Below are 25,432 nucleotides of genomic sequence, written 5' to 3'. Positions count from 1 at the left end.
CGCCAGAGCCCTTTCCGGCCTCAGGTGCAGCTCCGAGGCTCTAAGAGGTGGGAGTGGCAAGGCTCCAAAGGCGCAGGCTCCACGTCGAGGGCGGATGGAGGCTTGAGCGGGACGCACTCACAGCAGGCCCCCAGAGGCTATGTGGGTGTTTCCTGGGCACCAGGGACTCTCTCCTCCGAGACACCTCGTGTCAGGCGGAGGGCGGAGGTGTGCCTTCCGGATTTGGAGGTGAGTTCGCCGCCTGGTTGGGTGGCAGTGGGTTTGGAAGGCTTGGAACAGGTCCTGGGCTTTGGCGTGCTTGGGGTCCCCTAGAGGCAGGCGCCCAGACACACACAGCCTCGGGATTGGACCGCCAGCTGGCCCTGGTCAAGCCGTCCCCATCACGGCTTCAGGTAGGTGAGAAGGAGTGTGGTGCCGAGGAATACATGGGGGGCTTCGGGGGCTAGAGTGTTGGCAGCTGGGCTCATCCGCCTGTTCTCTCTCTGTCTCTCTCTCTCTCTATCCCTCTTCCTCTCCCTCCCTCTCTCTCTCTCTCTCTCTCTCTCTCTCTCTCTCTCTCTCTCTCTCTCTCAAACACACACACACACAGGAGGCTGAGGGAAATGTCCTTGTGTCCTTTGGAGAAGAGCCTCTCTTGGCAGCAGGGCGCCAGGCAATGGAGGCCTGATTGAAAGCAGGTGTGATGCATTCAGGACGCTTGATTGGTCTCCTCCAGCAAGCTCTCAGGGGAGTTCCCACGTGGCTGCCCAGCTTCAGAGGCTCTCCTGGTCCCGGCTGTGGCTGGGGCAAGAGCTGCACTGGGCGATCCCCCTCTGGCGAGACCACATCTCCGTGTGGCAGGGGGCCCCCAACTCCATGGACAAGGACTAAGAGGCATTGAACTGAATGAGCTGAATGGATCCAGAAAGGAGTGAAGGCCCTCCTCTCTCCTTCTCTCCCTCGTTCTCTCCCTCTTTCTCTCATTCTGCCTCCCTCCCTCTCTCTCTCCAAACACACCCACACGCATACGCATGCAGATAGAGTAGGAAACAATAGCTAGGACCTGGATAGACAAATGCATCCCAAGTCTCTCCTGAGCCCATATCTTGGGTGGGAGTGGGTTGGAAGCGCCCGCCTGGGGATGCCCAGCCTGGGAGTGGATGCTTTTGCCGAGCAGAGTGGATCTGCATACCACACACGGGTGCAGGAGAATACCTGGGGAAGTCAATCCACTCCAAACGAAGCATGTCTTTGTCCTCATCACTTCGTCCTCACCAGGGAATTCGGTCGAGTCCGATGGGCTAGGCTAGGCCATCTGGACGGAATCCACGGAGTCCTTCGGCCCGTCTCTTTTCCCCAGGGGCAGCCCTCTCGAGCGTGACACCTTGTCTGGGGAGCGCTGAGACGCTCATGTGTTGGGGGTGAATGTTCAGGACTCCTTTTCGCGGGGCGCTGCTCGAAGTGGATCCATTGCACTTTCCCAACACAGGGATCCCATCGGCCATGTCTATCCATCCTGTTTGGCTCCCCTTCTCCTCCCTTGGGTTCCCAGAAGAGGGACTAGACATCGTAGCTTGCGCTCCATGGAACGAGGGCTCTGGCCCCCCGCCCCAGCCCCCGCAAGGGCAAGGGTTTGGATCTCGGACCTCCCCAATGCCAGGCATTCCCACAGCCTCGCCCTCCCATTTGGCAAGCAGCATCTGGATGGCAGTGCAGGGGTTTCTTTCCTGGAAGCCAGTTCCTGGGTGTCCCTGGTGAGATGGGAGAGGGAAGGGGTTTCCCATGGGCTGTGTGTCTCCCTCCCAGACCTCTTTCCTTTCGTGTGAGCGTTTCTCTTCGCAACACTGGGGCTGCCCATGGCACCCATTTCTGCGCCGCTGGATTGCTGAGTCCGCTTCTGTTGGGGAGAAGGACAGCTGCTTGCTCAGCCAAGCATCTGTCCATGGACCACGAATGTCTTTCCATGTGCTGCTCTTGGGAAGCGGGCTGCCTGAAGCGATTGGGACGTTTCACGCTGAGAAGAGACCCTTTGTCGGGGTCTATGGCCGTGAGGGGTAGTGCTGGGTCCGACGGTGGTTCCAGGGTTCTTTGGGGCATGCCCTGGATCCTGTGGTCCATCGTGGTTGGACAAATGGACATACACGCCCACCCGGTGTGAAGGCACCTTCTTTTCTACAGCCTGCCCAGGGGTGGTCCTTGAGAGGCGTCCTCAGGGGACAGGCCTGAGTAGGAGCCTCGAGCTGGTTGTGGTATGGACTTCTCTAGGCATGCGTGATGGTGTTCCTTTGTCTGGTGCTGGACGGCAGCTGGCTATCTGGATTTGGCAGTGTTTCTGCAGGCCCCCTCCCCACGTGCCGGCTGGGTGGGTGGGTTTCTGTTCTCGTTCCTGGGTTCCGTGCTGGAGCTGATGAGTGTGGAATCCCAGCGTGGCCTGGGTTTTGGGATGCGCATGCAGGGGCTGTGAGGGGTGCCCGGGTGGTGCCCAAAGGGAGAGCGAATTGGGAGAGCAGCAGTGCCCGGCGCTGGGCCTTGTCTCTCCAGAGGGCTCAGGGACCTCCCTTGGTCTGTCCGAGGGAGGCTCTCCTCTGCTTTCTCTGCACCTGCTGAGATGATGGGAGCTCGAGCCAGGCCGGGCATCTGCAGGCCGCTCTCTTGACGGATCCACAAGAGCTCTGGCCGAGCTTCCTTCTGGCCCCCTGGGGAGAAGGGCTGCTTGGGTTGGTTTTGTGTGCTTGGGAAACTCTGTGCCTTGGGAAGCACCAATGGGGCTCCAGATGAGGCACACTCCAGGTGGGGTCAAGAGAGTTTGAAAAGAAAGGGAGAAAGAGAGACCTGGCAAGATGAACCAAGCCAGAAGGAAAGAATCGAGGCAAGACTGAATGGCAAGGAGTATGGGATCGCAGGGGGATGAGGAAGGGGGAAAACGACTCGTTCCCTCCTTACACGCCTATCTTCCTCAGTCCATCTGGGCAAGGCTGCATCCACACGGGTGCAGGCTGCACACCCTGAGGGATTTGGAGCTAAGGATTTCCACGGCGAGGCATGGCCTAGGTTGGCATGGGCACGAAGAACGCCTTTGAGAGAGGGAGATAGAGCCCAGGTGGAAGGGCCCTTCTTGGCGGGGGCTGGAGCCCCCAGCCTCCACTGGGCCCCAGCCCAAGCAGCCCCCCGGGGCGTGCTGAGCCAGAGAGAGAAGGCAAGCCTGAGAGGGGCTGTTCGAGCCTCTGTCCACACGAGGGCGCCAGAGCCCCTTCCGGCCTCAGGTGCAGCTCCGAGGCTCTAAGAGGTGGGAGTGGCAAGGCTCCAAAGGCGCAGGCTCCACGTCGAGGGCGGATGGAGGCTTGAGCGGGACGCACGCACAGCAGGCCCCCAGAGGCTATGTGGGTGTTTCCTGGGCACCAGGGACTCTCTCCTCCGAGACACCTCGTGTCAGGCGGAGGGCGGAGGTGTGCCTTCCGGATTTGGAGGTGAGTTCACCGCCTGGTTGGGTGGCAGGTGAGACCAACGAGACCACATTGGGTTTGGAAGGCTGGAACAGGTCCTGGGCTTTGGCGTGCTTGGGGTCCCCTAGAGGCAGGCGCCCAGACACACACAGCCTCGGGATTGGACCGCCAGCTGGCCCTGGTCAAGCCGTCCCCATCACGGCTTCAGGTAGGTGAGAAGGAGTGTGGTGCCGAGGAATACATGGGGGGCTTCGGGGGCTAGAGTGTTGGCAGCTGGGCTCATCCGCCTGTTCTCTCTCTCTCTCTCTCTCTCTCTATCCCTCTTCCTCTCCCTCTCTCTCTCTCTCTCTCTCTCTCTCTCTCTCTCTCTCTCTCTCTCTCTCTCAAACACACACAGACACAGGAGGCTGAGGGAAATGTCCTTGTGTCCTTTGGAGAAGAGCCTCTCTTGGCAGCAGGGCGCCAGGCAATGGAGGCCTGATTGAAAGCAGGTGTGATGCATTAAGGACGCTTGATTGGTCTCCTCCAGCAAGCTCTCAGGGGAGTTCCCACGCGGCTGCCCAGCTTCAGAGGCTCTCCTGGTCCCGGCTGTGGCTGGGGCAAGAGCTGCACTGGGCGATCCCCCTCTGGCGAGACCACATCTCCGTGTGGCAGGGGGCCCCCAACTCCATGGACAAGGACTAAGAGGCATTGAACTGAATGAGCTGAATGGATCCAGAAAGGAGTGAAGGCCCTCCTCTCTCCTTCTCTCCCTCGTTCTCTCCCTCTTTCTCTCATTCTGCCTCCCTCCCTCTCTCTCTCCAAACACACCCACACGCATACGCATGCAGATAGAGTAGGAAACAATAGCTAGGACCTGGATAGACAAATGCATCCCAAGTCTCTCCTGAGCCCATATCTTGGGTGGGAGTGGGTTGGAAGCGCCCGCCTGGGGATGCCCAGCCTGGGAGTGGATGCTTTTGCCGAGCAGAGTGGATCTGCATACCACACACGGGTGCAGGAGAATACCTGGGGAAGTCAATCCACTCCAAACGAAGCATGTCTTTGTCCTCATCACTTCGTCCTCACCAGGGAATTCGGTCGAGTCCGATGGGCTAGGCTAGGCCATCTGGACGGAATCCACGGAGTCCTTCGGCCCGTCTCTTTTCCCCAGGGGCAGCCCTCTCGAGCGTGACACCTTGTCTGGGGAGCGCTGAGACGCTCATGTGTTGGGGGTGAATGTTCAGGACTCCTTTTCGCGGGGCGCTGCTCGAAGTGGATCCATTGCACTTTCCCAACACAGGGATCCCATCGGCCATGTCTATCCATCCTGTTTGGCTCCCCTTCTCCTCCCTTGGGTTCCCAGAAGAGGGACTAGACATCGTAGCTTGCGCTCCATGGAACGAGGGCTCTGGCCACCCCCCCAGCCCCCGCAAGGGCAAGGGTTTGGATCTCGGACCTCCCCAATGCCAGGCATTCCCACAGCCTCGCCCTCCCAGTTGGCAAGCAGCATCTGGATGGCAGTGCAGGGGTTTCTTTCCTAGAAGTCACTTCCTGGGTGTCCCTGGTGAGATGGGAGAGGGAAGGGGTTTCCCATGGGCTGTGTGTCTCCCTCCCAGACCTCTTTCCTTTCGTGTGAGCGTTTCTCTTCGCAACACTGGGGCTGCCCATGGCACCCATTTCTGCGCCGCTGGATTGCTGAGTCCGCTTCTGTTGGGGAGAAGGACAGCTGCTTGCTCAGCCAAGCATCTGTCCATGGACCACGAATGTCTTTCCATGTGCTGCTCTTGGGAAGCGGGCTGCCTGAAGCGATTGGGACGTTTCACGCTGAGAAGAGACCCTTTGTCGGGGTCTATGGCCGTGAGGGGTAGTGCTGGGTCCGACGGTGGTTCCAGGGTTCTTTTGGGCATGCCCTGGATCCTGTGGTCCATCGTGGTTGGACAAATGGACATACACGCCCACCCGGTGTGAAGGCACCTTCTTTTCTACAGCCTGCCCAGGGGTGGTCCTTGAGAGGCGTCCTCAGGGGACAGGCCTGAGTAGGAGCCTCGAGCTGGTTGTGGTATGGACTTCTCTAGGCATGCGTGATGGTGTTCCTTTGTCTGGTGCTGGACGGCAGCTGGCTATCTGGATTTGGCAGTGTTTCTGCAGGCCCCCTCCCCACGTGCCGGCTGGGTGGGTGGGTTTCTGTTCTCGTTCCTGGGTTCCGTGCTGGAGCTGATGAGTGTGGAATCCCAGCGTGGCCTGGGTTTTGGGATGCGCATGCAGGGGCTGTGAGGGGTGCCCGGGTGGTGCCCAAAGGGAGAGCGAATTGGGAGAGCAGCAGTGCCCGGCGCTGGGCCTTGTCTCTCCAGAGGGCTCAGGGACCTCCCTTGGTCTGTCCGAGGGAGGCTCTCCTCTGCTTTCTCTGCACCTGCTGAGATGATGGGAGCTCGAGCCAGGCCGGGCATCTGCAGGCCGCTCTCTTGACGGATCCACAAGAGCTCTGGCCGAGCTTCCTTCTGGCCCCCTGGGGAGAAGGCCTGCTTGGGTTGGTTTTGTGTGCTTGGGAAACTCTGTGCCTTGGGAAGCACCAATGGGGCTCCAGATGAGGCACACTCCAGGTGGGGTCAAGAGAGTTTGAAAAGAAAGGGAGAAAGAGAGACCTGGCAAGATGAACCAAGCCAGAAGGAAAGAATCGAGGCAAGACTGAATGGCAAGGAGTATGGGATCGCAGGGGGATGAGGAAGGGGGAAAACGACTCGTTCCCTCCTTACACGCCTATCTTCCTCAGTCCATCTGGGCAAGGCTGCATCCACACGGGTGCAGGCTGCACACCCTGAGGGATTTGGAGCTAAGGATTTCCACGGTGAGGCATGGCCTAGGTTGGCATGGGCACGAAGAACGCCTTTGAGAGAGGGAGATAGAGCCCAGGTGGAAGGGCCCTTCTTGGCGGGGGCTGGAGCCCCCAGCCTCCTCTGGGCCCCAGCCCAAGCAGCCCCCCGGGGCGTGCTGAGCCAGAGAGAGAAGGCAAGCCTGAGAGGGGCTGTTCGAGCCTCTGTCCACACGAGGGCGCCAGAGCCCTTTCCGGCCTCAGGTGCAGCTCCGATGCTCTAAGAGGTGGGCGTGGCAAGGCTCCAAAGGCGCAAGCTCCACGTCGAGGGCGGATGGAGGCTTGAGCGGGACGCACTCACAGCAGGCCCCCAGAGGCTATGTGGGTGTTTCCTGGGCACCAGGGACTCTCTCCTCCGAGACACCTCCTGTCAGGCGGAGGGCGGAGGTGTGCCTTCCGGATTTGGAGGTGAGTTCGCCGCCTGGTTGGGTGGCAGTGGGTTTGGAAGGCTTGGAACAGGTCCTGGGCTTTGGCGTGCTTGGGGTCCCCTAGAGGCAGGCGCCCAGACACACACAGCCTCGGGATTGGACCGCCAGCTGGCCCTCGTCAAGCCGTCCCCATCACGGCTTCAGGTAGGTGAGAAGGAGTGTGGTGCCGAGGAATACATGGGGGGCTTCGGGGGCTAGAGTGTTGGCACCTGGGCTCATCCGCCTGTTCTCTCTCTCTCTCTCTCTCTCTCTATCCCTCTTCCTCTCCCTCTCTCTCTCTCTCTCTCTCTCTCTCTCTCTCTCTCTCTCTCTCAAACACACACACACACAGGAGGCTGAGGGAAATGTCCTTGTGTCCTTTGGAGAAGAGCCTCTCTTGGCAGCAGGGCGCGAGGCAATAGAGGCCTGATTGAAAGCAGGTGTGATGCGTTCAGGACGCTTGATTGGTCTCCTCCAGCAAGCTCTCAGGGGAGTTCCCACGCGGCTGCCCAGCTTCAGAGGCTCTCCTGGTCCCGGCTGTGGCTGGGGCAAGAGCTGCACTGGGCGATCCCCCTCTGGCGAGACCACATCTCCGTGTGGCAGGGGGCCCCCAACTCCATGGACAAGGACTAAGAGGCATTGAACTGAATGAGCTGAATGGATCCAGAAAGGAGTGAAGGCCCTCCTCTCTCCTTCTCTCCCTCGTTCTCTCCCTCTTTCTCTCATTCTCCCTCCCTCCCTCTCTCTCTCCAAACACACCCACACGCATACGCATGCAGATAGAGTAGGAAACAATAGCTAGGACCTGGATAGACAAATGCATCCCAAGTCTCTCCTGAGCCCATATCTTGGGTGGGAGTGGGTTGGAAGCGCCCGCCTGGGGATGCCCAGCCTGGGAGTGGATGCTTTTGCCGAGCAGAGTGGATCTGCATACCACACACGGGTGCAGGAGAATACCTGGGGAAGTCAATCCACTCCAAACGAAGCATGTCTTTGTCCTCATCACTTCGTCCTCACCAGGGAATTCGGTCGAGTCCGATGGGCTAGGCTAGGCCATCTGGACGGAATCCACGGAGTCCTTCGGCCCGTCTCTTTTCCCCAGGGGCAGCCCTCTCGAGCGTGACACCTTGTCTGGGGAGCGCTGAGACGCTCATGTGTTGGGGGTGAATGTTCAGGACTCCTTTTCGCGGGGCGCTGCTCGACGTGGATCCATTGCACTTTCCCAACACAGGGATCCCATCGGCCATGTCTATCCATCCTGTTTGGCTCCCCTTCTCCTCCCTTGGGTTCCCAGAAGAGGGACTAGACATCGTAGCTTGCGCTCCATGGAACGAGGGCTCTGGCCACCCCCCCAGCCCCCGCAAGGGCAAGGGTTTGGATCTCGGACCTCCCCAATGCCAGGCATTCCCACAGCCTCGCCCTCCCAGTTGGCAAGCAGCATCTGGATGGCAGTGCAGGGGTTTCTTTCCTGGAAGCCAGTTCCTGGGTGTCCCTGGTGAGATGGGAGAGGGAAGGGGTTTCCCATGGGCTGTGTGTCTCCCTCCCAGACCTCTTTCCTTTCGTGTGAGCGTTTCTCTTCGCAACACTGGGGCTGCCCATGGCACCCATTTCTGCGCCGCTGGATTGCTGAGTCCGCTTCTGTTGGGGAGAAGGACAGCTGCTTGCTCAGCCAAGCATCTGTCCATGGACCACGAATGTCTTTCCATGTGCTGCTCTTGGGAAGAGGGCTGCCTGAAGCGAGTGGGGCGTTTCACGCTGAGAAGAGACCCTTTGTCGGGGTCTATGGCCGTGAGGGGTAGTGCTGGGTCCGACGGTGGTTCCAGGGTTCTTTGGGGCATGCCCTGGATCCTGTGGTCCATCGTGGTTGGACAAATGGACATACACGCCCACCCGGTGTGAAGGCACCTTCTTTTCTACAGCCTGCCCAGGGGTGGTCCTTGAGAGGCGTCCTCAGGGGACAGGCCTGAGTAGGAGCCTCGATCTGGTTGTGGTATGGACTTCTCTAGGCATGCGTGATGGTGTTCCTTTGTCTGGTGCTGGACGGCAGCTGGCTATCTGGATTTGGCAGTGTTTCTGCAGGCCCCCTCCCCACGTGCCGGCTGGGTGGGTGGGTTTCTGTTCTCGTTCCTGGGTTCCGTGCTGGAGCTGATGAGTGTGGAATCCCAGCGTGGCCTGGGTTTTGGGATGCGCATGCAGGGGCTGTGAGGGGTGTCCGGGTGGTGCCCAAAGGGAGAGCGAATTGGGAGAGCAGCAGTGCCCGGCGCTGGGCCTTGTCTCTCCAGAGGGCTCAGGGACCTCCCTTGGTCTGTCCGAGGGAGGCTCTCCTCTGCTTTCTCTGCACCTGCTGAGATGATGGGAGCTCGAGCCAGGCCGGGCATCTGCAGGCCGCTCTCTTGACGGATCCACAAGAGCTCTGGCCGAGCTTCCTTCTGGCCCCCTGGGGAGAAGGCCTGCTTGGGTTGGTTTTGTGTGCTTGGGAAACTCTGTGCCTTGGGAAGCACCAATGGGGCTCCAGATGAGGCACACTCCAGGTGGGGTCAAGAGAGTTTGAAAAGAAAGGGAGAAAGAGAGACCTGGCAAGATGAACCAAGCCAGAAGGAAAGAATCGAGGCAAGACTGAATGGCAAGGAGTATGGGATCGCAGGGGGATGAGGAAGGGGGAAAACGACTCGTTCCCTCCTTACACGCCTATCTTCCTCAGTCCATCTGGGCAAGGCTGCATCCACACGGGTGCAGGCTGCACACCCTGAGGGATTTGGAGCTAAGGATTTCCACGGCGAGGCATGGCCTAGGTTGGCATGGGCACGAAGAACGCCTTTGAGAGAGGGAGATAGAGCCCAGGTGGAAGGGCCCTTCTTGGCGGGGGCTGGGGTCCCCAGCCTCCTCTGGGCCCCAGCCCAAGCAGCCCCCCGGGGCGTGCTGAGCCAGAGAGAGAAGGCAAGCCTGAGAGGGGCTGTTCGAGCCTCTGTCCACACGAGGGCGCCAGAGCCCCTTCCGGCCTCAGGTGCAGCTCCGAGGCTCTAAGAGGTGGGAGTGGACAGGCTCCAAAGGCTCAGGCTCCACGTCGAGGGCGGATGGAGGCTTGAGCGGGACGCACTCACAGCAGGCCCCCAGAGGATATGTGGGTGTTTCCTGGGCACCAGGGACTCTCTCCTCCGAGACACCTCGTGTCAGGCGGAGGGCGGAGGTGTGCCTTCCGGATTTGGAGGTGAGTTCACCGCCTGGTTGGGTGGCAGGTGAGACCAACGAGACCACATTGGGTTTGGAAGGCTGGAACAGGTCCTGGGCTTTGGCGTGCTTGGGGTCCCCTAGAGGCAGGCGCCCAGACACACACAGCCTCGGGATTGGACCGCCAGCTGGCCCTGGTCAAGCCGTCCCCATCACGGCTTCAGGTAGGTGAGAAGGAGTGTGGTGCCGAGGAATACATGGGGGGCTTCGGGGGCTAGAGTGTTGGCAGCTGGGCTCATCCGCCTGTTCTCTCTCTCTCTCTCTCTCTCTCCCTCTCCCTCTCCCTCTCCCTCTCCCTCTCCCTCTCCCTCTCCCTCTCCCTCTCCCTCTCCCTCTCCCTCTCCCTCTCTCTCTCTCTCTCTCTCTCTCTCTCTCTCTCTCTCTCTCTCTCTCAAACACACACAGACACAGGAGGCTGAGGGAAATGTCCTTGTGTCCTTTGGAGAAGAGCCTCTCTTGGCAGCAGGGCGCGAGGCAATAGAGGCCTGATTGAAAGCAGGTGTGATGCGTTCAGGACGCTTGATTGGTCTCCTCCAGCAAGCTCTCAGGGGAGTTCCCACGCGGCTGCCCAGCTTCAGAGGCTCTCCTGTTCCGGGCTGTGGCTGGGGCAAGAGCTGCACTGGGCGATCCCCCTCTGGCGAGACCACATCTCCGTGTGGCAGGGGGCCCCCAACTCCATGGACAAGGACTAAGAGGCATTGAACTGAATGAGCTGAATGGATCCAGAAAGGAGTGAAGGCCCTCCTCTCTCCTTCTCTCCCTCGTTCTCTCCCTCTTTCTCTCATTCTGCCTCCCTCCCTCTCTCTCTCCAAACACACCCACACGCATACGCATGCAGATAGAGTAGGAAACAATAGCTAGGACCTGGATAGACAAATGCATCCCAAGTCTCTCCTGAGCCCATATCTTGGGTGGGAGTGGGTTGGAAGCGCCCGCCTGGGGATGCCCAGCCTGGGAGTGGATGCTTTTGCCGAGCAGAGTGGATCTGCATACCACACACGGGTGCAGGAGAATACCTGGGGAAGTCAATCCACTCCAAACGAAGCATGTCTTTGTCCTCATCACTTCGTCCTCACCAGGGAATTCGGTCGAGTCCGATGGGCTAGGCTAGGCCATCTGGACGGAATCCACGGAGTCCTTCGGCCCGTCTCTTTTCCCCAGGGGCAGCCCTCTCGAGCGTGACACCTTGTCTGGGGAGCGCTGAGACGCTCATGTGTTGGGGGTGAATGTTCAGGACTCCTTTTCGCGGGGCGCTGCTCGAAGTGGATCCATTGCACTTTCCCAACACAGGGATCCCATCGGCCATGTCTATCCATCCTGTTTGGCTCCCCTTCTCCTCCCTTGGGTTCCCAGAAGAGGGACTAGACATCGTAGCTTGCGCTCCATGGAACGAGGGCTCTGGCCACCCCCCCAGCCCCCGCAAGGGCAAGGGTTTGGATCTCGGACCTCCCCAATGCCAGGCATTCCCACAGCCTCGCCCTCCCATTTGGCAAGCAGCATCTGGATGGCAGTGCAGGTGTTTCTTTCCTGGAAGCCACTTCCTGGGTGTCCCTGGTGAGATGGGAGAGGGAAGGGGTTTCCCATGGGCTGTGTGTCTCCCTCCCAGACCTCTTTCCTTTCGTGTGAGCGTTTCTCTTCGCAACACTGGGGCTGCCCATGGCACCCATTTCTGCGCCGCTGGATTGCTGAGTCCGCTTCTGTTGGGGAGAAGGACAGCTGCTTGCTCAGCCAAGCATCTGTCCATGGACCACGAATGTCTTTCCATGTGCTGCTCTTGGTACGCGGGCTGCCTGAAGCGAGTGGGGCGTTTCACGCTGAGAAGAGACCCTTTGTCGGGGTCTATGGCCGTGAGGGGTAGTGCTGGGTCCGACGGTGGTTCCAGGGTTCTTTGGGGCATGCCCTGGATCCTGTGGTCCATCGTGGTTGGACAAATGGACATACACGCCCACCCGGTGTGAAGGCACCTTCTTTTCTACAGCCTGCCCAGGGGTGGTCCTTGAGAGGCGTCCTCAGGGGACAGGCCTGAGTAGGAGCCTCGAGCTGGTTGTGGTATGGACTTCTCTAGGCATGCGTGATGGTGTTCATTTGTCTGCTGCTGGACGGCAGCTGGCTATCTGGATTTGGCAGTGTTTCTTCAGGCCCCCTCCCCACGTGCCGGCTGGGTGGGTGGGTTTCTGTTCTCGTTCCTGGGTTCCGTGCTGGAGCTGATGAGTGTGGAATCCCAGCGTGGCCTGGGTTTTGGGATGCGCATGCAGGGGCTGTGAGGGGTGCCCGGGTGGTGCCCATAGGGAGAGCGAATTGGGAGAGCAGCTGTGCCCGGCGCTGGGCCTTGTCTCTCCAGAGGGCTCAGGGACCTCCCTTGGTCTGTCCGAGGGAGGCTCTCCTCTGCTTTCTCTGCACCTGCTGAGATGATGGGAGCTCGAGCCAGGCCGGGCATCTGCAGGCCGCTCTCTTGACGGATCCACAAGAGCTCTGGCCGAGCTTCCTTCTGGCCCCCTGGGGAGAAGGGCTGCTTGGGTTGGTTTTGTGTGCTTGGGAAACTCTGTGCCTTGGGAAGCACCAATGGGGCTCCAGATGAGGCACACTCCAGGTGGGGTCAAGAGAGTTTGAAAAGAAAGGGAGAAAGAGAGACCTGGCAAGATGAACCAAGCCAGAAGGAAAGAATCGAGGCAAGACTGAATGGCAAGGAGTATGGGATCGCAGGGGGATGAGGAAGGGGGAAAACGACTCGTTCCCTCCTTACACGCCTATCTTCCTCAGTCCATCTGGGCAAGGCTGCATCCACACGGGTGCAGGCTGCACACCCTGAGGGATTTGGAGCTAAGGATTTCCACGGCGAGGCATGGCCTAGGTTGGCATGGGCACGAAGAACGCCTTTGAGAGAGGGAGCTAGAGCCCAGGTGGAAGGGCCCTTCTTGGCGGGGGCTAGAGCCCCCAGCCTCCTCTGGGCCCCAGCCCAAGCAGCCCCCCGGGGCGTGCTGAGCCAGAGAGAGAAGGCAAGCCTGAGAGGGGCTGTTCGAGCCTCTGTCCACACGAGGGCGCCAGAGCCCCTTCCGGCCTCAGGTGCAGCTCCGAGGCTCTAAGAGGTGGGAGTGGCAAGGCTCCAAAGGCGCAGGCTCCACGTCGAGGGCGGATGGAGGCTTGAGCGGGACGCACTCACAGCAGGTCCCCAGAGGCTATGTGGGTGTTTCCTGGGCACCAGGGACTCTCTCCTCCGAGACACCTCCTGTCAGGCGGAGGGCGGAGGTGTGCCTTCCGGATTTGGAGGTGAGTTCGCCGCCTGGTTGGGTGGCAGTGGGTTTGGAAGGCTTGGAACAGGTCCTGGGCTTTGGCGTGCTTGGGGTCCCCTAGAGGCAGGCGCCCAGACACACACAGCCTCGGGATTGGACCGCCAGCTGGCCCTGGTCAAGCCGTCCCCATCACGGCTTCAGGTAGGTGAGAAGGAGTGTGGTGCCGAGGAATACATGGGGGGCTTCGGGGGCTAGAGTGTTGGCAGCTGGGCTCATCCGCCTGTCTCTCTCTCTCTCTCTCTCTCTCTCTCTCTCTCTCTCTCTCTCTCTCTCTCTCTCTCTCTCTCTCTCTCTCTCTCTCTCTCTCTCTCAAACACACACAGACAGAGGAGGCTGAGGGAAATGTCCTTGTGTCCTTTGGAGAAGAGCCTCTCTTGGCAGCAGGGCGCCAGGCAATGGAGGCCTGATTGAAAGCAGGTGTGATGCATTCAGGACGCTTGATTGGTCTCCTCCAGCAAGCTCTCAGGGGAGTTCCCACGCGGCTGCCCAGCTTCAGAGGCTCTCCTGGTCCCGGCTGTGGCTGGGGCAAGAGCTGCACTGGGCGATCCCCCTCTGGCGAGACCACATCTCCGTGTGGCAGGGGGCCCCCAACTCCATGGACAAGGACTAAGAGGCATTGAACTGAATGAGCTGAATGGATCCAGAAAGGAGTGAAGGCCCTCCTCTCTCCTTCTCTCCCTCGTTCTCTCCCTCTTTCTCTCATTCTGCCTCCCTCCCTCTCTCTCTCCAAACACACCCACACGCATACGCATGCAGATAGAGTAGGAAACAATAGCTAGGACCTGGATAGACAAATGCATCCCAAGTCTCTCCTGAGCCCATATCTTGGGTGGGAGTGGGTTGGAAGCGCCCGCCTGGGGATGCCCAGCCTGGGAGTGGATGCTTTTGCCGAGCAGAGTGGATCTGCATACCACACACGGGTGCAGGAGAATACCTGGGGAAGTCAATCCACTCCAAACGAAGCATGTCTTTGTCCTCATCACTTCGTCCTCACCAGGGAATTCGGTCGAGTCCGATGGGCTAGGCTAGGCCATCTGGACGGAATCCACGGAGTCCTTCGGCCCGTCTCTTTTCCCCAGGGGCAGCCCTCTCGAGCGTGACACCTTGTCTGGGGAGCGCTGAGACGCTCATGTGTTGGGGGTGAATGTTCAGGACTCCTTTTCGCGGGGCGCTGCTCGAAGTGGATCCATTGCACTTTCCCAACACAGGGATCCCATCGGCCATGTCTATCCATCCTGTTTGGCTCCCCTTCTCCTCCCTTGGGTTCCCAGAAGAGGGACTAGACATCGTAGCTTGCGCTCCATGGAACGAGGGCTCTGGCCACCCCCCCAGCCCCCGCAAGGGCAAGGGTTTGGATCTCGGACCTCCCCAATGCCAGGCATTCCCACAGCCTCGCCCTCCCATTTGGCAAGCAGCATCTGGATGGCAGTGCAGGTGTTTCTTTCCTGGAAGCCACTTCCTGGGTGTCCCTGGTGAGATGGGAGAGGGAAGGGGTTTCCCATGGGCTGTGTGTCTCCCTCCCAGACCTCTTTCCTTTCGTGTGAGCGTTTCTCTTCGCAACACTGGGGCTGCCCATGGCACCCATTTCTGCGCCGCTGGATTGCTGAGTCCGCTTCTGTTGGGGAGAAGGACAGCTGCTTGCTCAGCCAAGCATCTGTCCATGGACCACGAATGTCTTTCCATGTGCTGCTCTTGGTACGCGGGCTGCCTGAAGCGAGTGGGGCGTTTCACGCTGAGAAGAGACCCTTTGTCGGGGTCTATGGCCGTGAGGGGTAGTGCTGGGTCCGACGGTGGTTCCAGGGTTCTTTGGGGCATGCCCTGGATCCTGTGGTCCATCGTGGTTGGACAAATGGACATACACGCCCACCCGGTGTGAAGGCACCTTCTTTTCTACAGCCTGCCCAGGGGTGGTCCTTGAGAGGCGTCCTCAGGGGACAGGCCTGAGTAGGAGCCTCGAGCTGGTTGTGGTATGGACTTCTCTAGGCATGCGTGATGGTGTTCCTTTGTCTGGTGCTGGACGGCAGCTGGCTATCTGGATTTGGCAGTGTTTCTTCAGGCCCCCTCCCCACGTGCCGGCTGGGTGGGTGGGTTTCTGTTCTCGTTCCTGGGTTCCGTGCTGGAGCTGATGAGTGTGGAATCCCAGCGTGGCCTGGGTTTTGGGATGCGCATCCAGGGGCTGTGAGGGGTGCCCGGGTGGTGCCCAAAGGGAGAGCGAATTGGGAGAGCAGCAGTGCCCGGCGCTGGGCCTTGTCTCTCCAGAGGGCTCAGGGACCTCCCTTGGTCTGTCCGAGGGAGGCTCTCCTCTGCTTTCTCTGCACCTGCTGAGATGATGGGAGCTCGAGCCAGGCCGGGCATCTGCAGGCCGCTCTCTTGACGGATCCACAAGAGCTCTGGCCGAGCTTCCTTCTGGCCCCCTGGGGAGAAGGGCTGCTTGGGTTGGTTTTGTGTGCTTGGGAAACTCTGTGCCTTGGGAAGCACCAATGGGGCTCCAGATGAGGCACACTCCAGGTGGGGTCAAGAGAGTTTGAAAAGAAAGGGAGAAAGAGAGACCTGGCAAGATGAACCAAGCCAGAAGGAAAGAATCGAGGCAAGACTGAATGGCAAGGAGTATGGGATCGCAGGGGGATGAGGAAGGGGGAAAACGACTCGTTCCCTCCTTACACGCCTATCTTCCTCAGTCCATCTGGGCAAGGCTGCATCCACACGGGTGCAGGCTGCACACCCTGAGGGATTTGGAGCTAAGGATTTCCACGGCGAGGCATGGCCTAGGTTGGCATGGGCACGAAGAACGCCTTTGAGAGAGGGAGATAGAGCCCAGGTGGAAGGGCCCTTCTTGGCGGGGGCTGGAGCCCCCAGCCTCCTCTGGGCCCCAGCCCAAGCAGCCCCCCGGGGCGTGCTGAGCCAGAGAGAGAAGGCAAGCCTGAGAGGGGCTGTTCGAGCCTCTGTCCACACGAGGGCGCCAGAGCCCTTTCCGGCCTCAGGTGCAGCTCCGAGGCTCTAAGAGGTGGGAGTGGCAAGGCTCCAAAGGCGCAGGCTCCACGTCGAGGGCGGATGGAGGCTTGAGCGGGACGCACTCACAGCAGGCCCCCAGAGGCTATGTGGGTGTTTCCTGGGCACCAGGGACTCTCTCCTCCGAGACACCTCCTGTCAGGCGGAGGGCGGAGGTGTGCCTTCCGGATTTGGAGGTGAGTTCGCCGCCTGGTTGGGTGGCAGTGGGTTTGGAAGGCTTGGAACAGGTCCTGGGCTTTGGCGTGCTTGGGGTCCCCTAGAGGCAGGCGCCCAGACACACACAGCCTCGGGATTGGACCGCCAGCTGGCCCTGGTCAAGCCGTCCCCATCACGGCTTCAGGTAGGTGAGAAGGAGTGTGGTGCCGAGGAATACATGGGGGGCTTCGGGGGCTAGAGTGTTGGCAGATGGGCTCATCCGCCTGTTCTCTCTCTCTCTCTCTCTCTCTCCCTCTCTCTCTCTCTCTCTCTCTCTCTCTCTCTCTCTCTCTCTCTCTCTCTCAAACACACACACACAGAGGAGGCTGAGGGAAATGTCCTTGTGTCCTTTGGAGAAGAGCCTCTCTTGGCAGCAGGGCGCCAGGCAATGGAGGCCTGATTGAAAGCAGGTGTGATGCATTCAGGACGCTTGATTGGTCTCTTCCAGCAAGCTCTCAGGGGAGTTCCCACGCGGCTGCCCAGCTTCAGAGGCTCTCCTGGTCCGGGCTGTGGCTGGGGCAAGAGCTGCACTGGGCGATCCCCCTCTGGCGAGACCACATCTCCGTGTGGCAGGGGGCCCCCAACTCCATGGACAAGGACTAAGAGGCATTGAACTGAATGAGCTGAATGGATCCAGAAAGGAGTGAAGGCCCTCCTCTCTCCTTCTCTCCCTCGTTCTCTCCCTCTTTCTCTCATTCTGCCTCCCTCCCTCCCTCTCTCCAAACACACCCACACGCATACGCATGCAGATAGAGTAGGAAACAATAGCTAGGACCTGGATAGACAAATGCATCCCAAGTCTCTCCTGAGCCCATATCTTGGGTGGGAGTGGGTTGGAAGCGCCCGCCTGGGGATGCCCAGCCTGGGAGTGGATGCTTTTGCCGAGCAGAGTGGATCTGCATACCACACACGGGTGCAGGAGAATACCTGGGGAAGTCAATCCACTCCAAACGAAGCATGTCTTTGTCCTCATCACTTCGTCCTCACCAGGGAATTCGGTCGAGTCCGATGGGCTAGGCTAGGCCATCTGGACGGAATCCACGGAGTCCTTCGGCCCGTCTCTTTTCCCCAGGGGCAGCCCTCTCGAGCGTGACACCTTGTCTGGGGAGCGCTGAGACGCTCATGAGTTGGGGGTGAATGTTCAGGACTCCTTTTCGCGGGGCGCTGCTCGAAGTGGATCCATTGCACTTTCCCAACACAGGGATCCCCTCGGCCATGTCTATCCATCCTGTTTGGCTCCCCTTCTCCTCCCTTGGGTTCCCAGAAGAGGGACTAGACATCGTAGCTTGCGCTCCATGGAAGGAGGGCTCTGGCCACCCCCCCAGCCCCCGCAAGGGCAAGGGTTTGGATCTCGGACCTCCCCAATGCCAGGCATTCCCACAGCCTCGCCCTCCCATTTGGCAAGCAGCATCTGGATGGCAGTGCAGGGGTTTCTTTCCTGGAAGCCAGTTCCTGGGTGTCCCTGGTGAGATGGGAGAGGGAAGGGGTTTCCCATGGGCTGTGTGTCTCCCTCCCAGACCTCTTTCCTTTCGTGTGAGCGTTTCTCTTCGCAACACTGGGGCTGCCCATGGCACCCATTTCTGCGCCGCTGGATTGCTGAGTCCGCTTCTGTTGGGGAGAAGGACAGCTGCTTGCTCAGCCAAGCATCTGTCCATGGACCACGAATGTCTTTCCATGTGCTGCTCTTGGGAAGAGGGCTGCCTGAAGCGAGTAGGGCGTTTCACGCTGAGAAGAGACTCTTTGTCGGGGTCTATGGCCGTGAGGGGTAGTGCTGGGTCCGACGGTGGTTCCAGGGTTCTTTTGGGCATGCCCTGGATCCTGTGGTCCATCGTGGTTGGACAAATGGACATACACGCCCACCCGGTGTGAAGGCACCTTCTTTTCTACAGCCTGCCCAGGGGTGGTCCTTGAGAGGCGTCCTCAGGGGACAGGCCTGAGTAGGAGCCTCGAGCTGGTTGTGGTATGGACTTCTCTAGGCATGCGTGATGGTGTTCCTTTGTCTGGTGCTGGACGGCAGCTGGCTATCTGGATTTGGCAGTGTTTCTGCAGGCCCCCTCCCCACGTGCCGGCTGGGTGGGTGGGTTTCTGTTCTCGTTCCTGGGTTCCGTGCTGGAGCTGATGAGTGTGGAATCCCAGCGTGGCCTGGGTTTTGGGATGCGCATGCAGGGGCTGTGAGGGGTGCCCGGGTGGTGCCCAAAGGGAGAGCGAATTGGGAGAGCAGCAGTGCCCGGCGCTGGGCCTTGTCTCTCCAGAGGGCTCAGGGACCTCCCTTGGTCTGTCCGAGGGAGGCTCTCCTCTGCTTTCTCTGCACCTGCTGAGATGATGGGAGCTCGAGCCAGGCCGGGCATCTGCAGGCCGCTCTCTTGACGGATCCACAACAGCTCTGGCCGAGCTTCCTTTTGGCCCCCTGGGGAGAAGGGCTGCTTGGGTTGGTTTTGTGTGCTTGGGAAACTCTGTGCCTTGGGAAGCACCAATGGGGCTCCAGATGAGGCACACTCCAGGTGGGGTCAAGAGAGTTTGAAAAGAAAGGGAGAAAGAGAGACCTGGCAAGATGAACCAAGCCAGAAGGAAAGAATCGAGGCAAGACTGAATGGCAAGGAGTATGGGATCGCAGGGGGATGAGGAAGGGGGAAAACGACTCGTTCCCTCCTTACACGCCTATCTTCCTCAGTCCATCTGGGCAAGGCTGCATCCACACGGGTGCAGGCTGCACACCCTGAGGGATTTGGAGCTAAGGATTTCCACGGCGAGGCATGGCCTAGGTTGGCATGGGCACGAAGAACGCCTTTGAGAGAGGGAGATAGAGCCCAGGTGGAAGGGCCCTTCTTGGCGGGGGCTGGAGCCCCCAGTCTCCTCTGGGCCCCAGCCCAAGCAGCCCCCCGGGGCGTGCTGAGCCAGAGAGAGAAGGCAAGCCTGAGAGGGGCTGTTCGAGCCTCTGTCCACACGAGGGCGCCAGAGCCCTTTCCGGCCTCAGGTGCAGCTCCGAGGCTCTAAGAGGTGGGAGTGGCAAGGCTCCAAAGGCGCAGGCTCCACGTCGAGGGCGGATGGAGGCTTGAGCGGGACGCACTCACAGCAGGCCCCCAGAGGCTATGTGGGTGTTTCCTGGGCACCAGGGACTCTCTCCTCCGAGACACCTCCTGTCAGGCGGAGGGCGGAGGTGTGCCTTCCGGATTTGGAGGTGAGTTCGCCGCCTGGTTGGGTGGCAGTGGGTTTGGAAGGCTTGGAACAGGTCCTGGGCTTTGGCGTGCTTGGGGTCCCCTAGAGGCAGGCGCCCAGACACACACAGCCTCGGGATTGGACCGCCAGCTGGCCCTGGTCAAGCCGTCCCCATCACGGCTTCAGGTAGGTGAGAAGGACTGTGGTGCCGAGGAATACATGGGGGGCTTCGGGGGCTAGAGTGTTGGCAGCTGGGCTCATCCGCCTGTTCTCTCTCTCTCTCTCTCTCTCTCTCTCTCTCTCTCTCTCTCTCTCTCTCTCTCCCTCTCTCTCTCTCTCTCTCTCTCTCTCTCTCTCTCTCTCTCTCTCTCTCTCTCTCTCTCAAACACACACAGACACAGGAGGCTGAGGGAAATGTCCTTGTGTCCTTTGGAGAAGAGCCTCTCTTGGCAGCAGGGCGCCAGGCAATGGAGGCCTGATTGAAAGCAGGTGTGATGCATTCAGGACGCTTGATTGGTCTCTTCCAGCAAGCTCTCAGGGGAGTTCCCACGCGGCTGCCCAGCTTCAGAGGCTCTCCTGGTCCGGGCTGTGGCTGGGGCAAGAGCTGCACTGGGCGATCCCCCTCTGGCGAGACCACATCTCCGTGTGGCAGGGGGCCCCCAACTCCATGGACAAGGACTAAGAGGCATTGAACTGAATGAGCTGAATGGATCCAGAAAGGAGTGAAGGCCCTCCTCTCTCCTTCTCTCCCTCGTTCTCTCCCTCTTTCTCTCATTCTGCCTCCCTCCCTCCCTCTCTCCAAACACACCCACACGCATACGCATGCAGATAGAGTAGGAAACAATAGCTAGGACCTGGATAGACAAATGCATCCCGAGTCTCTCCTGAGCCCATATCTTGGGTGGGAGTGGGTTGGAAGCGCCCGCCTGGGGATGCCCAGCCTGGGAGTGGATGCTTTTGCCGAGCAGAGTGGATCTGCATACCACACACGGGTGCAGGAGAATACCTGGGGAAGTCAATCCACTCCAAACGAAGCATGTCTTTGTCCTCATCACTTCGTCCTCACCAGGGAATTCGGTCAAGTCCGATGGGCTAGGCTAGGCCATCTGGACGGAATCCACGGAGTCCTTCGGCCCGTCTCTTTTCCCCAGGGGCAGCCCTCTCGAGCGTGACACCTTGTCTGGGGAGCGCTGAGACGCTCATGAGTTGGGGGTGAATGTTCAGGACTCCTTTTCGCGGGGCGCTGCTCGAAGTGGATCCATTGCACTTTCCCAACACAGGGATCCCATCGGCCATGTCTATCCATCCTGTTTGGCTCCCCTTCTCCTCCCTTGGGTTCCCAGAAGAGGGACTAGACATCGTAGCTTGCGCTCCATGGAAGGAGGGCTCTGGCCACCCCCCCAGCCCCCGCAAGGGCAAGGGTTTGGATCTCGGACCTCCCCAATGCCAGGCATTCCCACAGCCTCGCCCTCCCATTTGGCAAGCAGCATCTGGATGGCAGTGCAGGGGTTTCTTTCCTGGAAGCCAGTTCCTGGGTGTCCCTGGTGAGATGGGAGAGGGAAGGGGTTTCCCATGGGCTGTGTGTCTCCCTCCCAGACCTCTTTCCTTTCGTGTGAGCGTTTCTCTTCGCAACACTGGGGCTGCCCATGGCACCCATTTCTGCGCCGCTGGATTGCTGAGTCCGCTTCTGTTGGGGAGAAGGACAGCTGCTTGCTCAGCCAAGCATCTGTCCATGGACCACGAATGTCTTTCCATGTGCTGCTCTTGGTACGCGGGCTGCCTGAAGCGAGTGGGGCGTTTCACGCTGAGAAGAGACCCTTTGTCGGGGTCTATGGCCGTGAGGGGTAGTGCTGGGTCCGACGGTGGTTCCAGGGTTCTTTGGGGCATGCCCTGGATCCTGTGGTCCATCGTGGTTGGACAAATGGACATACACGCCCACCCGGTGTGAAGGCACCTTCTTTTCTACAGCCTGCCCAGGGGTGGTCCTTGAGAGGCGTCCTCAGGGGACAGGCCTGAGTAGGAGCCTCGAGCTGGTTGTGGTATGGACTTCTCTAGGCATGCGTGATGGTGTTCCTTTGTCTGCTGCTGGACGGCAGCTGGCTATCTGGATTTGGCAGTGTTTCTTCAGGCCCCCTCCCCACGTGCCGGCTGGGTGGGTGGGTTTCTGTTCTCGTTCCTGGGTTCCGTGCTGGAGCTGATGAGTGTGGAATCCCAGCGTGGCCTGGGTTTTGGGATGCGCATGCAGGGGCTGTGAGGGGTGCCCGGGTGGTGCCCAAAGGGAGAGCGAATTGGGAGAGCAGCAGTGCCCGGCGCTGGGCCTTGTCTCTCCAGAGGGCTCAGGGACCTCCCTTGGTCTGTCCGAGGGAGGCTCTCCTCTGCTTTCTCTGCACCTGCTGAGATGATGGGAGCTCGAGCCAGGCCGGGCATCTGCAGGCCGCTCTCTTGACGGATCCACAACAGCTCTGGCCGAGCTTCCTTCTGGCCCCCTGGGGAGAAGGGCTGCTTGGGTTGGTTTTGTGTGCTTGGGAAACTCTGTGCCTTGGGAAGCACCAATGGGGCTCCAGATGAGGCACACTCCAGGTGGGGTCAAGAGAGTTTGAAAAGAAAGGGAGAAAGAGAGACCTGGCAAGATGAACCAAGCCAGAAGGAAAGAATCGAGGCAAGACTGAATGGCAAGGAGTATGGGATCGCAGGGGGATGAGGAAGGGGGAAAACGACTCGTTCCCTCCTTACACGCCTATCTTCCTCAGTCCATCTGGGCAAGGCTGCATCCACACGGGTGCAGGCTGCACACCCTGAGGGATTTGGAGCTAAGGATTTCCACGGCGAGGCATGGCCTAGGTTGGCATGGGCACGAAGAACGCCTTTGAGAGAGGGAGATAGAGCCCAGGTGGAAGGGCCCTTCTTGGCGGGGGCTGGGGTCCCCAGCCTCCTCTGGGCCCCAGCCCAAGCAGCCCCCCGGGGCGTGCTGAGCCAGAGAGAGAAGGCAAGCCTGAGAGGGGCTGTTCGAGCCTCTGTCCACACGAGGGCGCCAGAGCCCCTTCCGGCCTCAGGTGCAGCTCCGAGGCTCTAAGAGGTGGGAGTGGCAAGGCTCCAAAGGCGCAGGCTCCACGTCGAGGGCGGATGGAGGCTTGAGCGGGACGCACTCACAGCAGGCCCCCAGAGGCTATGTGGGTGTTTCCTGGGCACCAGGGACTCTCTCCTCCGAGACACCTCCTGTCAGGCGGAGGGCGGAGGTGTGCCTTCCGGATTTGGAGGTGAGTTCGCCGCCTGGTTGGGTGGCAGTGGGTTTGGAAGGCTTGGAACAGATCCTGGGCTTTGGCGTGCTTGGGGTCCCCTAGAGGCAGGCGCCCAGACACACACAGCCTCGGGATTGGACCGCCAGCTGGCCCTGGTCAAGCCGTCCCCATCACGGCTTCAGGTAGGTGAGAAGGAGTGTGGTGCCAAGGAATACATGGGGGGCTTCGGGGGCTAGAGTGTTGGCAGCTGGGCTCATCCGCCTGTTCTCTCTCTCTCTCTCTCTCTCTCTCTCTCTCCCTCTCTCCCTCTCTCTCTCTCTCGCTCTCTCTCTCTCTCTCCCTGTCTCTCTCTCTCTCTCTCTCTCTCTCTCTCTCTCTCTCTCTCTCAAATACACACACACATAGGAGGCTGAGGGAAATGTCCTTGTGTCCTTTGGAGAAGAGCCTCTCTTGGCAGCAGGGCGCCAGGCAATGGAGGCCTGATTGAAAGCAGGTGTGATGCATTCAGGACGCTTGATTGGTCTCCTCCAGCAAGCTCTCAGGGGAGTTCCCACGCGGCTGCCCAGCTTCAGAGGCTCTCCTGGTCCGGGCTGTGGCTGGGGCAAGAGCTGCACTGGGCGATCCCCCTCTGGCGAGACCACATCTCCGTGTGGCAGGGGGCCCCCAACTCCATGGACAAGGACTAAGAGGCATTGAACTGAATGAGCTGAATGGATCCAGAAAGGAGTGAAGGCCCTCCTCTCTCCTTCTCTCCCTCGTTCTCTCCCTCTTTCTCTCATTCTGCCTCCCTCCCTCCCTCTCTCCAAACACACCCACACGCATACGCATGCAGATAGAGTAGGAAACAATAGCTAGGACCTGGATAGACAAATGCATCCCAAGTCTCTCCTGAGCCCATATCTTGGGTGGGAGTGGGTTGGAAGCGCCCGCCTGGGGATGCCCAGCCTGGGAGTGGATGCTTTTGCCGAGCAGAGTGGATCTGCATACCACACACGGGTGCAGGAGAATACCTGGGGAAGTCAATCCACTCCAAACGAAGCATGTCTTTGTCCTCATCACTTCGTCCTCACCAGGGAATTCGGTCGAGTCCGATGGGCTAGGCTAGGCCATCTGGACGGAATCCACGGAGTCCTTCGGCCCGTCTCTTTTCCCCAGGGGCAGCCCTCTCGAGCGTGACACCTTGTCTGGGGAGCGCTGAGACGCTCATGAGTTGGGGGTGAATGTTCAGGACTCCTTTTCGCGGGGCGCTGCTCGAAGTGGATCCATTGCACTTTCCCAACACAGGGATCCCATCGGCCATGTCTGTCCATCCTGTTTGGCTCCCCTTCTCCTCCCTTGGGTTCCCAGAAGAGGGACTAGACATCGTAGCTTGCGCTCCATGGAAGGAGGGCTCTGGCCACCCCCCCAGCCCCCGCAAGGGCAAGGGTTTGGATCTCGGACCTCCCCAATGCCAGGCATTCCCACAGCCTCGCCCTCCCATTTGGCAAGCAGCATCTGGATGGCAGTGCAGGGGTTTCTTTCCTGGAAGCCAGTTCCTGGGTGTCCCTGGTGAGATGGGAGAGGGAAGGGGTTTCCCATGGGCTGTGTGTCTCCCTCCCAGACCTCTTTCCTTTCGTGTGAGCGTTTCTCTTCGCAACACTGGGGCTGCCCATGGCACCCATTTCTGCGCCGCTGGATTGCTGAGTCCGCTTCTGTTGGGGAGAAGGACAGCTGCTTGCTCAGCCAAGCATCTGTCCATGGACCACGAATGTCTTTCCATGTGCTGCTCTTGGGAAGAGGGCTGCCTGAAGCGAGTGGGACGTTTCACGCTGAGAAGAGACCCTTTGTCGGGGTCTATGGCCGTGAGGGGTAGTGCTGGGTCCGACGGTGGTTCCAGGGTTCTTTGGGGCATGCCCTGGATCCTGTGGTCCATCGTGGTTGGACAAATGGACATACACGCCCACGCGGTGTGAAGGCACCTTCTTTTCTACAGCCTGCCCAGGGGTGGTCCTTGAGAGGCGTCCTCAGGGGACAGGCCTGAGTAGGAGCCTCGAGCTGGTTGTGGAATGAACTTCTCTAGGCATGCGTGATGGTGTTCCTTTGTCTGGAGCTGGATGGCAGCTGGCTATCTGGATTTGGCAGTGTTTCTTCAGGCCCCCTCCCCATGTGCCGGCTGGGTGGGTGGGTTTCTGTTCTCGTTCCTGGGTTCCGTGCTGGAGCTGATGAGTGTGGAATCCCAGCGTGGCCTGAGTTTTGGGATGCGCATGCAGGGGCTGTGAGGGGTGCCCGGGTGGTGCCCAAAGGGAGAGCGAATTGGGAGAGCAGCAGTGCCCGGCGCTGGGCCTTGTCTCTCCAGAGGGCTCAGGGACCTCCCTTGGTCTGTCCGAGGGAGGCTCTCCTCTGCTTTCTCTGCACCTGCTGAGATGATGGGAGCTCGAGCCAGGCCGGGCATCTGCAGGCCGCTCTCTTGACGGATCCACAAGAGCTCTGGCCGAGCTTCCTTCTGGCCCCCTGGGGAGAAGGGCTGCTTGGGTTGGTTTTGTGTGCTTGGGAAACTCTGTGCCTTGGGAAGCACCAATGGGGCTCCAGATGAGGCACACTCCAGGTGGGGTCACGAGAGTTTGAAAAGAAAGGGAGAAAGAGAGACCTGGCAAGA

Source organism: Sus scrofa, chromosome Y (assembly GCF_054392235.1).
Source record: "Sus scrofa isolate SSC_HxYL_T2T_F1_AM1 chromosome Y, Sscrofa_HxYL_maternal_Yorkshire_Landrace_v2.0, whole genome shotgun sequence".
NCBI classification, from domain to species: Eukaryota; Metazoa; Chordata; class Mammalia; order Artiodactyla; family Suidae; genus Sus; species Sus scrofa.
The sequence above is the reverse complement of the archived record's forward strand: the minus strand, read 5'-3'. Positions refer to the sequence as shown.